At 50.5% G+C, this 13,338-nt stretch overlaps 1 protein-coding gene across 1 annotated transcript in view; it reads right to left on the reverse strand.

The window, feature by feature from the left end:
• RAI1 (retinoic acid induced 1) overlaps positions 1-13,338 on the reverse strand; it is a 236,945-nt gene that overhangs the window by 156,193 nt on the left and 67,414 nt on the right. The window contains exon 2 of the mRNA XM_083413305.1: positions 8,503-8,602. The gene's annotated coding sequence lies outside the window, so the exon portion shown is untranslated. The remainder of the gene's footprint in view (positions 1-8,502; positions 8,603-13,338) is intronic.

The following is a 13,338-nucleotide window of genomic DNA, read 5'->3' on the forward strand; positions in this document are numbered from 1 at the left end:
GTTCGCGTCTCCGCTCCTCCACATGCAGCTGCTGGGTGACCTTGGGCCAGTCACAGTCTCTCAGCCCCACTCACCTCACAGAGTGTTTGTTGTGGGGGAGGAAGGGAAAGGAGAATGTTAGCCGCTTTGAGACTCCTTAAAGGGAGTGAAAGGCGGGATATCAAATCCAAACTCTTCTTCTTCTTCAATTGAGCTATCTTGCAGTGTTCCCACAACCTCCATGGAAGGAATTGTCCTATTCAGGGTAATTAATGAACTTAAATCAGCTGTGACCATTAACGTCAATGGTTCTGCTCTGAGAAGGCCTTAGCAGTGCACGCAACCCCTTTTTATAAACTGCTTTCAAATGTTTTATTATAATATTAAGCGGACTATAGCTTGAGCAAATCAATAAATAATGTAGCTTGACTCACTTGCATGAGTGATCTCACCAAAGGAGTCTGGGGCAGTCCCTTGCTTTTTGCATCTAACCCCCCCCGCCCCTTCTTATTTAAGGGGACCAATGGATGGTGCCTTATCCAACCTAATCCTCAAAGTCCTGACGCCAGCTCTGCCTGCAAAAGATGGCTAAGGGTCTTCTTGGCCAAGTTTTAATTACAGCTGCGGAACAGCAGGCGAGGGGAGGGGAGGGACAGGGAGACGGTCTCAACTTGGAAAGGTCACAGCTAGAGCTCTGCATAAAAACAACACAAATGCCCAGACCCAGGCAGTCCAAGGCAAACCCATTTCTGCAATTTGTAAAAAGGAGGCAAACACGATGCATTTCCATTGTTGCATATTTCACATAGCTCATTCTGGTTTTGCCCCTCACAAAGAAGGGAAAAGGTGCTGGAGTTGCTCTTGTCAAGCAATCTTTTCCAGGCCTTACTCAAGGCTTCAGTCGGTTTTGCCCACGTATCTTCCCAGCCATCCATGTGGGCTAGAAACTTGTGCTTTAAAAAAGGAGGAGAAGGAGAATAAGGAGGTGGAGGAGGAGGAAGAAGAAGAAGACGAAGAGGAGGAGGGCTGTGGTTCTCAGGAAGGTAGATGATCTCTGCATCCAGGACCATAATTGCTTTTTTTTTTTTTTTGCACCGACACATTCTCAGCATCCACACAAGCCTGCTGCACTTTACAGGACAAGCAAAATCTGACCAGCCACCCTGCATTGCAACCAGAAGACAGAGTGGAAGAAAGAAATTCTCAGAAGCAGTCTTCTCCTTTACAAACCAGTTGTTCATGAAAAGTGGCTCCAGAGATCCTGCTCTCTCCATTGCTCACACAAGAGACGGGGCCTTTTCAGTGGTGGCACCATAAACATGGAACTTCCTCCAGATGCAAATAGGAATACAGGGAGCTGCTTTACATCAAAGTCAGCAGCACACCTAGCTCGATACTGTCTTCACTAACTGGCCACGGGTTTCGGGGAGGGAACATTTCCAACCCTTCCTGGAGATGCCGGGGATTGAACCTGGCACCTTCGGCATGCAAAGCATGTGCTACACTACTCAGGTATAGCCCTTCCTTTAAGTAAGATGCTAGTCCTCATGGTCCTGAATGAAGAGTTGCTTTTAAACAGGCTGCCTTTTACCACAGCAGTCCATCTAGCTCAGTATCGTCTACTCTGACTGGCAGCAGCTCTCCATAGTGCCAAGCAAGAGCCTTCCCTATCCCATACCTGGACATGCTGACGGGGGTGCAATCTGAGGCCCTCCGCATGTGTACCCTGCAAGTGTCCCGAAAAAACTGAGACATCCCTTTTTTCTCGCGAGAGAACAGCGGCCATTTTGGCTGCTGCGATCTCGCACAATTTTGTGACACCATTTCCCCTCAGAAAACATGGGGGGCACAATCTCGCATGCCACTCCAAAATGCACGTTTTGGGGCGCTGTGCCCCCCCAAAATAGGGGTTTTTTGGGGGAAACTGCAGCGCGAAATCGTGCAAGATCACAGCAACTAAAATGGCCACTGTGCCATTGCGATAAAAAAACCAGGAAGATGGCGTCTGGGAAGATGGCGTCCCGGATTTTGGTTTCAAAGCGTTGAGGGGTATGCTGCATGCAAACTTGACCTCTGAGCCACTTCTTAATTCTCCTGGCTTCTTTAGATCTCTTGGGGGACATGCACCAAGTTCAAGAAAACACCCGTCTCTTCCGAAACGTCACCCTGGGGAGGGTGCTGAATCTCGAAGAACGAGAGCTCTAGCAACTCACTCTAATGAGTACAACACAGTGTTAACAAGGCCTTCCTACAAAGGCAAAAATAGAGTACAGGGCTCCGAAAATAGGGACTGTTGCTGGTAAACAGTGAGCAGTCGGAGCATCTGTTCTCGTTCTGCGGCTACCCTGCAATCCGCCAGAGCCCAGGGTGCCTCAACAACTGCCTTCTCCCGTATAAAATCATTGGGCCACAAAAGTGGAAGGGGCCTCGAAGGTCATCGACTCCGATCCCTGACTCAATGCAGGTTCTGCAAAGCAAAATGCGACTGCGCTACAGCACCCCTGGCTGCCCGTCCTCTGCTACCCTATACCTCAAGCCGAGAGCTCAGCATTTCCCAAAGAGCTTTCCCTGTCGGGAGGTTTCTCTGAACGTGAGCCCAAATTCCATTTCCTGCCTTTTGCAGCCACCGGTTCCGATCCTGAATCTACAGAGAACCAATCTGCTCCGTCACCCGCACAGCAGCCCGTCGGATCTCTGAGAACAGCTTCCATAATCTTCTCTTCTCCAGGCTAAGCACACCCAGCTCTTACAACCATCCCTTGTAGGATTTGGCTTACAGATCGCTCCTCCTCTGGACGGTGCTCTGGTTTGCCAGTGTCCTTTTTAAAATGTGGTGCCTAGGACTAGGCACAGCACTCCAGATGTGGTCTGAACAGCACAGAGCAGAGTGCAGCTACCACTTCGTTTCTGAGCACAATTCAAAGTGTTGGTGCTGACCTTGAAAGCCCTAAACGGCCTCGGCCCAGTATACCTGAAGGAGCGTCTCCACCTCCATCATTCAGCCTGGACACTAAGGTCCAGCTCCAAGGGCCTTCTGGCAGTTCCCTCCCTGCGAGAAGTGAGATTACAGGGAACCAGGCAGAGGGCTTTCTTGGTGGTGGCACCAGCCCTGTGGAACGCCACATTAGATGTCAAAGAGATAAAGAACTACACAACATTTAGAAGACACCTGAAGGCAGCCCTGCACAGGGAAGTTTTTAATGTTTGATGTTTTATCGTGTTTTTAATATTCTGTTGGGAGCCGCCCAGAGTGGCTGGGGGAACCCAGCCAGATGGGCGGAGTATAAATAAATTGTTGTTGTTGTTGTTACACTCCCTTTAATGCAAGTCCAGATTGCGTTGGTTTTTTTAACCGCTACATCACACCACTGGCTCATGTTTACTGGCATTACCTGTTTCAACATTTTCCAGAGTCCTTCTCTGATCTCCCCTGCTGCCTGGGTTACGGCTAACGGTTGCCTGGGAACAGGCCACCCAAGCTGTTTTTTAAAGGTGATTCTTTTCCAGAGCACCTTTTGAGGCCTCTTGTTATGTCCGAGGTGGGGGGGGGGATAGGGAGGGGGGCTGGAGGCGGCTTATGTTGTTTCCACTGCCTGGCTATTTATTGTCTATCTCCTTGTTTTTGTCCTTTCCCGGCTGCCTGGTTCCGATGCTATCTGTTTGGTTACGTTTTTCATCTGTGTTTGCTTCTGAATTTCAATTATTGGTTTGTGGGCTGCCTCCGTTAGACCCGCATGCCGAAAAGGCAAGGTACAAACATTTTTAATAACACATTTCAGAGAATTGTGAAGCCGCTGGATGCTAGGATTCTTGTCTGCGTCAAACTCTGCCTTATTGGAAATCAGATTTGCAAAAGAGGGGTTGGGAATTTCCCCGTCTCTTCTCAGGGAATAGATACGGCAGCTATCTGGTCACACAAGATGTCTTTCCAGATGATCCTCCCAAAACAACAACCAGGTTTTAGTCTTAATGCTAAAGTGGCCTTCTCCAACTTGTGACCCCAGAATCCAGCAGCAATCCAGACATAGTGTCGGGGTGTGTGTGTGCAGAGTTGCAATCTAAGGAGCCGGGACAAGGAGCAGGAATAGATTCAGGGCTCTGGGCCTGCTGCTGAGGACTAGAGAGACCACCGAGACTAACAGACAGGAGACCCCCAAGAAATCTCCTGTACAACCAGACCCAGGACCCCAGGCACCTTCCCCCCAGGAACCAAATGCCTCCCACAGGATCTCACCGATCCAGCAGAACTGGGTGTGTATCAAAAGAGAGGCTATAGTGTGGAGGACTGAGAGGCCATTGTTAAGGCAAAGCAAGCAATTTCTGGTCTGCATATGCAGAGCACACATGTTGTTGTTGCCTGCCTGCCTGCCTGCCTCATTTCATAATGTGTCTGACCTGAAAGATCGTATCTCCTTACACAAACCTGCCCAGGTGCTACGGTCCTCAGGCGATCGATCACCTTACTGTATTTATTTATTATTAAATTTACATACTGCCCTTCATCAAAAGATATCAGGGTGGTTCACAAGATAAAAATATAAGGAAAAAGCACAAATAAATAGTTAAACCAGAAACAACAGAACAATAACACCCCCTACCCCTCACACACGAACATACTTAAAAGGCTGTAGAATATTAATCCGTCAAAGGCATGGTTGAAGAGGAACGTTTTCGCCAGGCTCCATATATATATATATGGACGGCAACAAAAGAACAGGGCCTTCTGTGCAGTGGCTCCCCGTTTGTGGAATGCTGGCCCCAGGGAGGCTCGCCTGGTGCCTTCCTGGGGTCAGCATTCCACAAACGGGGAGCCACTGCACAGAAGGCCCTGTTCTTTTGTTGCCGCCCTCCGGACTTCACGGGGAAGAGGCACACGAAGAAGGGCCTCAGGTGATGAATGCATAGTCTGGGTCGGTTTAGGTGGGGAGAGGTGGTCCCATCAACATGAGAGCCATGCTTGGTGGTGACACGAGAGGCAGCTTTTTTGGGGGGGCTACCCCCAGATGGTGGGATTCCCTCCCAAGAGAGGCTAAACCGGTTCCCTCTCCGCGATCCTTCCGCCAGCTAGCTAGGACTCTCCCGTTCAGAGATGCCTTTGGAAACTAAGGTACAGAGTCGCTGTCCCCCTGTCAGGGCAAACTGGGTTTTAAATGTGCTCTGGTGCCTTTGAATTATGGTTTGTTCACTAGCTTGTCTTCGTTAGATTGCATTTTTAAATTTTAAACCAGCTGCCTTAAAATCCCAATTTGGGATAGAAGTACGTTAAATAACAATAATAGAGATAGCACTGTTTAAACCCCCGTACCTTTTGAGTCTTGCACACTGACCACTGGCCTGCTCCGCCCCAGACAGAAAGCCCCAGTCCAGTAGGAGTGAGAGACACAGCCGTCAGTGAATGCAGATCCCACGAGGGTTACGCTCTTCAATTAGGGTCCTCATTATAAGACTAGAAAACTCCACTCTGTCGTCTGTGCACATAACACAGAAATCTCCCCCCTCCCTCTTCCCCCTTTAAAAAGAAGAAAAGGAGGAAGGGGGAGGGAATAGGAGCTAAGACGAGGAGAGCGGCATCTTTAATGCAAGAGACGGGTCTGCTGAGATTCAGTCTTATTTTGACTTTCATCTCGAAAAGCTGCCTTGGGAATCCATTAAGCCCAATTTAAATCGACTCTCCGCCCCCACAGTCCTCTCCCCGCCTCCCCTGCCGTTCTGGACTTCTGCTTCCCTACGAAACAACAACAAACAACGTCATTAAAATAAATAAACGGGGAGAGCGGGTTGGGGGGGAACCCTCCCTGAGCAGGTTTTTGCTCATCAGGTATTGGGGGTCAAACGGACCCCAAGTTCAGGGCAGTTTGAGGAAACAGTAACATGGGATGTGCATTTGATGATTCCAGTTTAGGGCAAACAATATGGAACTGGGGCTTATGCTACAAGGGTAGAATCTGGAGCCTGTGATGTTCAACAGCCTCCCAGAGCTATGGACGATGAACACCATCAACATATGCAGTTACAACAGCCATCAGGGAAGGGCTGTAGCTCAGTGGTGGAGCATGTTTCTTGCATGCAGAAGGTCACAGGTTCGATCCTCTAGCTGCTCCAGGTAGGGCTACAAAAAGGTTTTCTTTTTTGCCAAAGCCATTGTAGCAGCCATAGCAAACTGAACTGCGCTCCTTGGGTTCAGATCCTCACTCCGTGAAACTCCGTTGGGTAGCCTTGGGCCTGTCTGTTTCTTGCTCTTTCAGCCTAACCTACCTGACAGGGTCGTTGTGAAGCTCAACATGGACCGACCCAGTATGCACGTACATTACCCGTGAGCTCCCTGAAGTAAGAGATATCAGCAAGATTTTTAAACCTATCTAACTGCATAATATTAAAACTGTGACATCCTGTTTTGTGGCTTGGCAGGGATTTAGCAAGAGATTTGCATCTTTTCGGCCCCAGGTCTAAAGTCAGAGGCTGTTTTGGATTTAAGTGTATGAGAAAGGGTAGGTTCAATTTAAGGTCCAAAGGCCAGTATATCCACGATTAAATTGCAAAAGACGAAAACAAACCCACCCCTCAAACAAACCGAAAACAAACAGTGTGCTTTCAGAGCGTTTGTGGACTTTACTTTTTCCATGCCTTGCAGCACTCAGAAATTATATGCTCCCTGAAGAATAACCACATGCAATCTGAAACACAATAGCAGGAGGCAGGCTATTAACCTTGATAGCAAGAGATAGAACTGCCCTGTTCAGAGGCAGTCTATCTCCGAACCCCAGAGGCTGAGGTCAAAACAACCAAGAAAGGCCACTTGTGCGATCCCTGCCTTGTGGGCTTCCTGGAGGCATCTGTCTGACTGCTATTAAAAAGAGGCTGCTGCTGGGCTAAACCTGGAGCAAAGAGCCTCTCTCCCCCACCTAACTGCACACAGCTGGCCTACAAACAGCAGTCTGTCCACTACGCCAAACACTGCAGCTTTGCCTTCCTCTCCTCATTTTGAAACCTGCCCACCTGCCTCCTTTGTCACAAACCCACCATTGCGACGATTTCTGCATGCCACAAAGTTTCATCCCGCACCTTAGCTGTGCTGCCTCCCTGAACGGTGTGTTTTCTGCGCCTTTCCATAGATGGGATTTACATTTGTGCTTTGTTTTTGTTTTTTAAAAAAGGTTCCAATATTTGCACGGTGAATTCCAAGCCCGCTGATGCGCCCATCCGCACACAGTGACACAGGTGCAACAAACCTCTCTGCTCCCATCCGGGTCGCCTCGCTTTGTTGGTTTTAATAGGGTTGCTCTGGAGTGGAGGCTTTTTGTGGATCTCGGCCACCACACCTGCGCCAAACGCACACAATTGCCTGCTCTGAGTAGCTCTTCAATGGGAGAGGGTGGACGGCATCCTGCCGCTATGTCATAGGCTGGCTGGCTGGCAGTTTGGCTCTAGCTGATTCCCAGCTCTCCTCCTGCAACAATACTTCAACACCCTGCCTACATTTCCAGTTTCATCCTTTTCCTTTTCTGCAACAGCAACAGCAGCAGAAAAAGAAAAAAAAGGAAGGGAGATCAAGGAGGCTCTTTTGTAGGCTGGCGACGCTTCCTTGAGGCTCTGGAGAGCCCATTTATTTATTAAAAAATAATAATCGTGTCAGTGGGCGGTTTGTGTCGGGAGGGGGCAAGGCATTTGTCATGGGAAAAAGAGAACCCCAGGGAGACCTCGAGAAAATCTCCCTCCCTCCCTCTCTCTCTCTCTCTCTCTCTCTCTCTCAGCATACCCCCCCCCCCCCGCCCTGGGGGGATTTCCAAATGAACCATCACAGCTGTACAGTACAAATGCTAGCTACAATTTATGGTCTTCTTAGCTCAGAGGAGAGACTGATTCTCTGGCAAAAGGAACCAATGGGGAAACACATCGATCAAAGCCGCGCATGGAAACACTGGCGAGAGATAATGGGATGCTTGGGTCTCCATCCGACAACTTTACTGAGACCTTACGAAGGCATCATCCAAAATAACCTTCAATCTCAGCCTCTCCACCAATTTAGCATTCTTTGAACTTCTTTTTTTTTTAAGCCACTCTCCAGAGACACCAAACATCTCCCCCACCCCCCGCATAAGAAAAGAAACATCCCTCCCCAAAACCAAACTTCTTTTTCACGCCTGCACTTGTGCGTCCAACCAGATTTAGAAAGAACAAACGAAGAAAGGAAAGAAGGAAGGAAGGAATGCAGCTAATTCTGCAAGGAAAATCCAGAAGCCCATTTCAAACAATCCACTCGGAGGGGGAGACAATGCACACTCACCAACTCTGCCAAAGCCGAAAGACCAACGCGGCTGTCTCTGAAGCGCTCCCCCCCCCCCCCATCTCCCCAAAGCACAAATGGCGTAAGCAAGAAACATAAAACCAAGGGGAGAGGGAGGGCAGGGGACAGGGGCTGGGTGGGAAAGAAGGCGAAGGGAGCTGATGAATGAGCGGCCAGCGCGCAGCCCCCCACCAAAGAGACATCAAAGCACCCCAAAGAAAGATCTCCTTTCGCCCTACCTGCAAGCTCTCCTCTTCTCCTCTTCCGTCTCCTCTTTGGCGCTCCCTCGCTCTTTTCCCTTGCCGTCCTCCCAGAGCAGAGTGGTCACCGATTTAGATCCTTTAGGAGGGGGGAAAAACGTGGGGAGAAAAATAGGTATATAGCACAATTCTTTTTTGTTGTTTTTATTTTTTTGTTCCCCCTTTCTCTCTCGCTCTCTCTCTCTTCTTAGCAACCTCTTTGAGCTCCTTCAGTAGTCATTATTCATAGACCACTAGGGGATAGGAGGTAATTAGGAACGGCCCCGTAGCCTGCAGTTTGAAAATTTAATGCCAGGGGTAGGAATGGTGAACATGTGTGTGGAAGAGGAAGGGAGGGCGCGCACGGCTGTGTGTGTGTGTGTGTGTGTGTGTCGTGGGGGGGGGGCTGATTGGTTGGCTGCAGGCTGCTAAAAGGGTGGGGGGAGGTTGTGCTGATGGAGATGAGGGAGAGGTGGGGGGAAAGGAGGGGAGAGGATACGGAGGGAGTGGTTTCGGGGTCTCTCTCTCGGTGGCACTATAAAGACATCAGGATGTCCAACGAGATTGAGGGACCAGCGGTGGCAGATTTTTTTCCCTTTCTCTCCCCCCCCCCTTCTTGTTTTGTGTTGTGAGTGGGTGGCAGCCTTGTCGCCGGTGTGTGATGTTTGTGATCCGTGTGTGTGTGTGCGCGTGTGTGCCAGGAATAGCAATCAGAAACAGAGGCAGCCTACGAAGCATAAAAGCGCCATCACGCAGGGTCAAGAAAAGCTACAGATTTAAAATATGAAATGGGAGAGAGAGAGAAGGAAACACCCTCCGCAGTAAGGAAGGGGAGGCAAAAAGGAAGAAGAGGAGGAGGAGGAATTTTTAAAAAGCAAGAGAAGGAGGAGGAAGTGGGGGGGGGGCTTGGGGGGGTTTGCCCTCCATCAGTCTAATTTGGCCACAGCCATCCCTCCTCTCTGAAATGTAATCCCACGCATACACAACAAAGCCACGGCGGTTGAATGAGCAGAGCGGTGTGAAAGCTTGAATGAGAGAGGTCTGGCTTAGGGAGGTGGGAGCTGCGTGGGAGTGTGCGTTGGGGAGGGGGGGGGTTGCGATGGGGGAGAGGGAGGACCAAAATGGGGGAGGGAAGGGGCCTGGGGGAGAGGGAGGCATCCTCGCCCCTCCACACCGGGAGATTCTCCTAACTGCGCGCAGCTGCAGCCCAGGCAGAGACTGAAACAGCAGGCGGAGGAGAGGGGAGCTTTTGGGGGGTGGGGGTCCCTGCGTAGTGGTTGGGGGCGGGAGTCCTGCGCGCAGCCCGCTGGCAAATGAGAGCCGAGGGCACCTGATTTCCCATGGGTAGCTGCTGGGCATCAGGAAGGACTGAACGACAGAGGTTAAAAGCACAGAGCTGGAAGGGACCCGCAGGGTCATCTAGTGCGCAACCCCCCCCCCCATGCAGGAATCTTTCGTCCAATGTGGGGCTCGAACCCACAACCCTAAGAGTCTCATGCTCTACCGACTGATGAGGAATAGCCTTCAACCATTCTGGCCATTTCCTACCATGACCCACACAGAGCAGAGGGGGTTGCCCTCCTCACATCGTTTTTTACCCAGGGTGGGGGGAGTGTAATTCAGAGTGCAGAAACCCAGGTGCCCAGTTCCCTCTGGTTCCCCCAAAAGTGGCAGCTGCAACACACTAGCCACAGCAGCGTCCATCCGTTCACTGGCAGTGCACCCAGCTTTCCCAGCAAGCTCCCACAAAACATGTCCGGCTTCTAAACTTTTGTGCAACAACCAAAGTAATTCCTTCTGAGCCTTCGCCTTCCTGCAAAGAAACTGATGACCCCACCTTCCTGTTTCTAGTCATACAAAAAAACCTGCAAGGTACCTTGAGGCAGGCTTTTCCCAACCTGGCACCCTTGCCAGGCATTTTAAAGACTACAAATCCCATCAGCCACAGCCGGAACATAGGTGTTCTGTGTTGGAGAGGTGGGAGATGGAGTCCAAAAACATCCAGAGTGTACTAGGTAGGGGAAGGCTGCAATAGGGTGAGAGAAAGTGCTTGGAACATGGTCACTGAGGAGCAGGGGCGTAGGAAGGGGTGGGGTGCGGCCCGCCCCAGTTGTCATCCCTGAGGAAGTGACAAAATGGCACACCGCGGGGGGCGGCACTTACCGCGGGGGCCTGGCCTGCAGTGTGCCCGAGCCACACTTCTGGGAGTGACACAGTGGCTTGGGGCCCTGCGCTGCCCAAAACAGCAGCACAGGGTTTGCGTCTGCCAGGCGGACTCAATGGTCAGCTCGCTGCACTGCCCCCCTGGGCAGATTCCCTCACTGCCTCCGTGCACGGATCGCCCCCCCCCCCGTCCTCCTAAGAGCACAGGGTGCGTACAGCTCAGCATAATGTCCCGGTAAATAAGCACACATGCAAAATCACAATATTTACAAAATAACAATCACGGACCGCAAGAACATCAAACTTATCCATTCTTAAGGAAATCAGCCCTGAGTGCTCCCTGGAAGGACAGATTCTGAAGCTGAGGCTCCAATACTTTGGCCACCTCATGCGAAGACTCCTTGGAAAAGACCCTGATGTTGGGAAAGATGGAGGGCATAAGGAGAAGGGGACGAGATGGCTGGACAGTGTTCTCGAAGCTACCAGCATGAGTTTGACCAAACTGCGGGAGGCAGTGGAAGACAGGAGTGCCTGGCGTGCTCTGGTCCAGGGGGTCACGAAGAGTCAGACACAACTAAACAACAAAATTTATTCATTTATTTGAGTTCTGTCCCATCCAACAGCATAAGAAGAGTGTGCTGAATCAGGCCAGTAGCCTATATAGGACAGCATCCTGTTCTCACAGTGGCCAAAGTGATGCCTGTGGGAACACTCTCCCCCCCTGTGGCTTCCAGCCACTGGCATTCAGAAGCATTTCTGCGTCCAACTGTGGAGGCAAAGCTTAGCCATCAAGACTAGTAGCCATTGATAGAATTATCCTCTGTGAGTTTTTCTTGTCCTAATTCAAAGCCATCCAAGCTGGCTTTACTCCAAGGATCTCAAGGAGGCAGCAGATTTTTTATTCTCTCTGCCCAACCCCGTGAGGTAGGTTAAGCTACGAGGCTCACCCAGCGAGCTTCATAAATGAGTGGGGATTTGAACCCGGGTTTCAGAGGACTTAGCCCAAACCTCTAGCCACTGAAACCCATCAGCTCTCAAATTCACTTTGCATTTTAAGACGAACCTGCCTCATTTGCTGTTCCTCAACCATACATGGTCCCATGTACCCATACATGGTCCCATGCGCCTCCACCCCCATTGTTTAGCCCAGACACTGAGGTCCAGCTCCGAGAGCCTTCTGGTTGTTCCCTCACTGCAAGAAGTGAAGTTACAGGGAACCAGGCAGAGGGCCTTCTCGGTAGTGGCACCCGCCCTGTGGAATGCCCTCCCATCAGATGTCAAGCATATAAACAGCTATCTGACTTTTAGAAGACATCTGGGAAGTTTTTAAATCTTTGATGTTTTATTGTGTTTTTGAATATTTTGCCCAGAGTGACTGGGGCAACCCACTCGGATAGGCAGCATATAAATAAAAAAATATTATTATTATCTCACTGAATGGGTCAGCTGGTTTGGGGTGGGAGTTCCTGTGGATAGCTGGGCCCTAAGCCATTTTGGGCTTTATAAATCATTAGAAGGACGCGGGTGGCGCTGTGGGTAAAAGCTTCAGCGCCTAGGACTTGCCGATCGCATGGTCGGCGGTTCGAATCCCCGCGGCGAGGTGCGCTCCCGTCGTTCGGTCCCAGCGCCTGCCAACCTAGCAGTTCGAAAGCACCCCGGGTGCAAGTAGATAAATAGGGACCGCTTACCAGCGGGAAGGTAAATGGCGTTCCGTGTGCTGCGCTGGCTCGCCAGATGCAGCTTGTCACGCTGGCCACGTGACCCGGAAGTGTCTGCGGACAGCGCTGGCTCCCGGCCTTTAGAGTGAGATGAGCGCACAACCCTAGAATCTGGCAAGACTGGCCCGTACGGGCAGGGGTACCTTTACCTTTTTTAAATCATTACCAGATCCTTGAATCTGCGAGCTAGTAGTTCACGCTGCCAGTGCAGGACCTTCAGGTAACATCATAGTTGCTGCAATTGTGCCCTAGCTGCAGCTGTTTACAGACTGTTTTCAAAGGCTGAGCGCATTGCAATCACCCATATACATGGTCAGCAGAGCACAAGTGGCCTCTATAGTCACTGTACCACATGACTCTCATGATTTAATGTAATAATGATGGTTTGCTACAGCAGCAAAGCACGAGGTGCTTTTCAGAGTAACGCAAGTGAAAATGATGCAATCTGTGGGACATGAGCCTACGATCCAAAGAAACCACGGAACAAAAGCAGGGGGTGGGTGGGCTGCTGCAGGCATCCCAATTCCAGTTCCATAGGAACTGGAGATCTCAGCCACCAGATGTCTGGCACATGAGCCATGTGGGCTGAGAACATGGAAACAGGAGCAGTGTCAAGTTTCAAAACAGGAGAATAGCAAAACCATCAAGCTTAGCTACAAAAGCTCTGTTGGTTAGAACATGGTGCTGATAACACCAAGGTTGCAGGTTCGGTCCCTGTATGGGCTAGCTGCATATTCCTGCACTGCTCAGCAGTTCTCAACCTGTGGGTCCCCAGATGTTGTTGGACTACAACTCCCATCATCCCTGAGCTCTGGCCTTGCTAGCTAGCGGTGATGGGAGTTGTAGTTCAACAACATCTGGGGACCCACAGGTTGAGAAAGGCTGGATTAGATGGTCCTCGGGCCCCTTCCTACTTTACAATTCTATGAGTCTATGAACCCAGAGTCTTCCTACT

Source organism: Podarcis tiliguerta (assembly GCF_965153285.1).
Source record: "Podarcis tiliguerta genome assembly, chromosome: 14".
NCBI classification, from domain to species: Eukaryota; Metazoa; Chordata; class Lepidosauria; order Squamata; family Lacertidae; genus Podarcis; species Podarcis tiliguerta.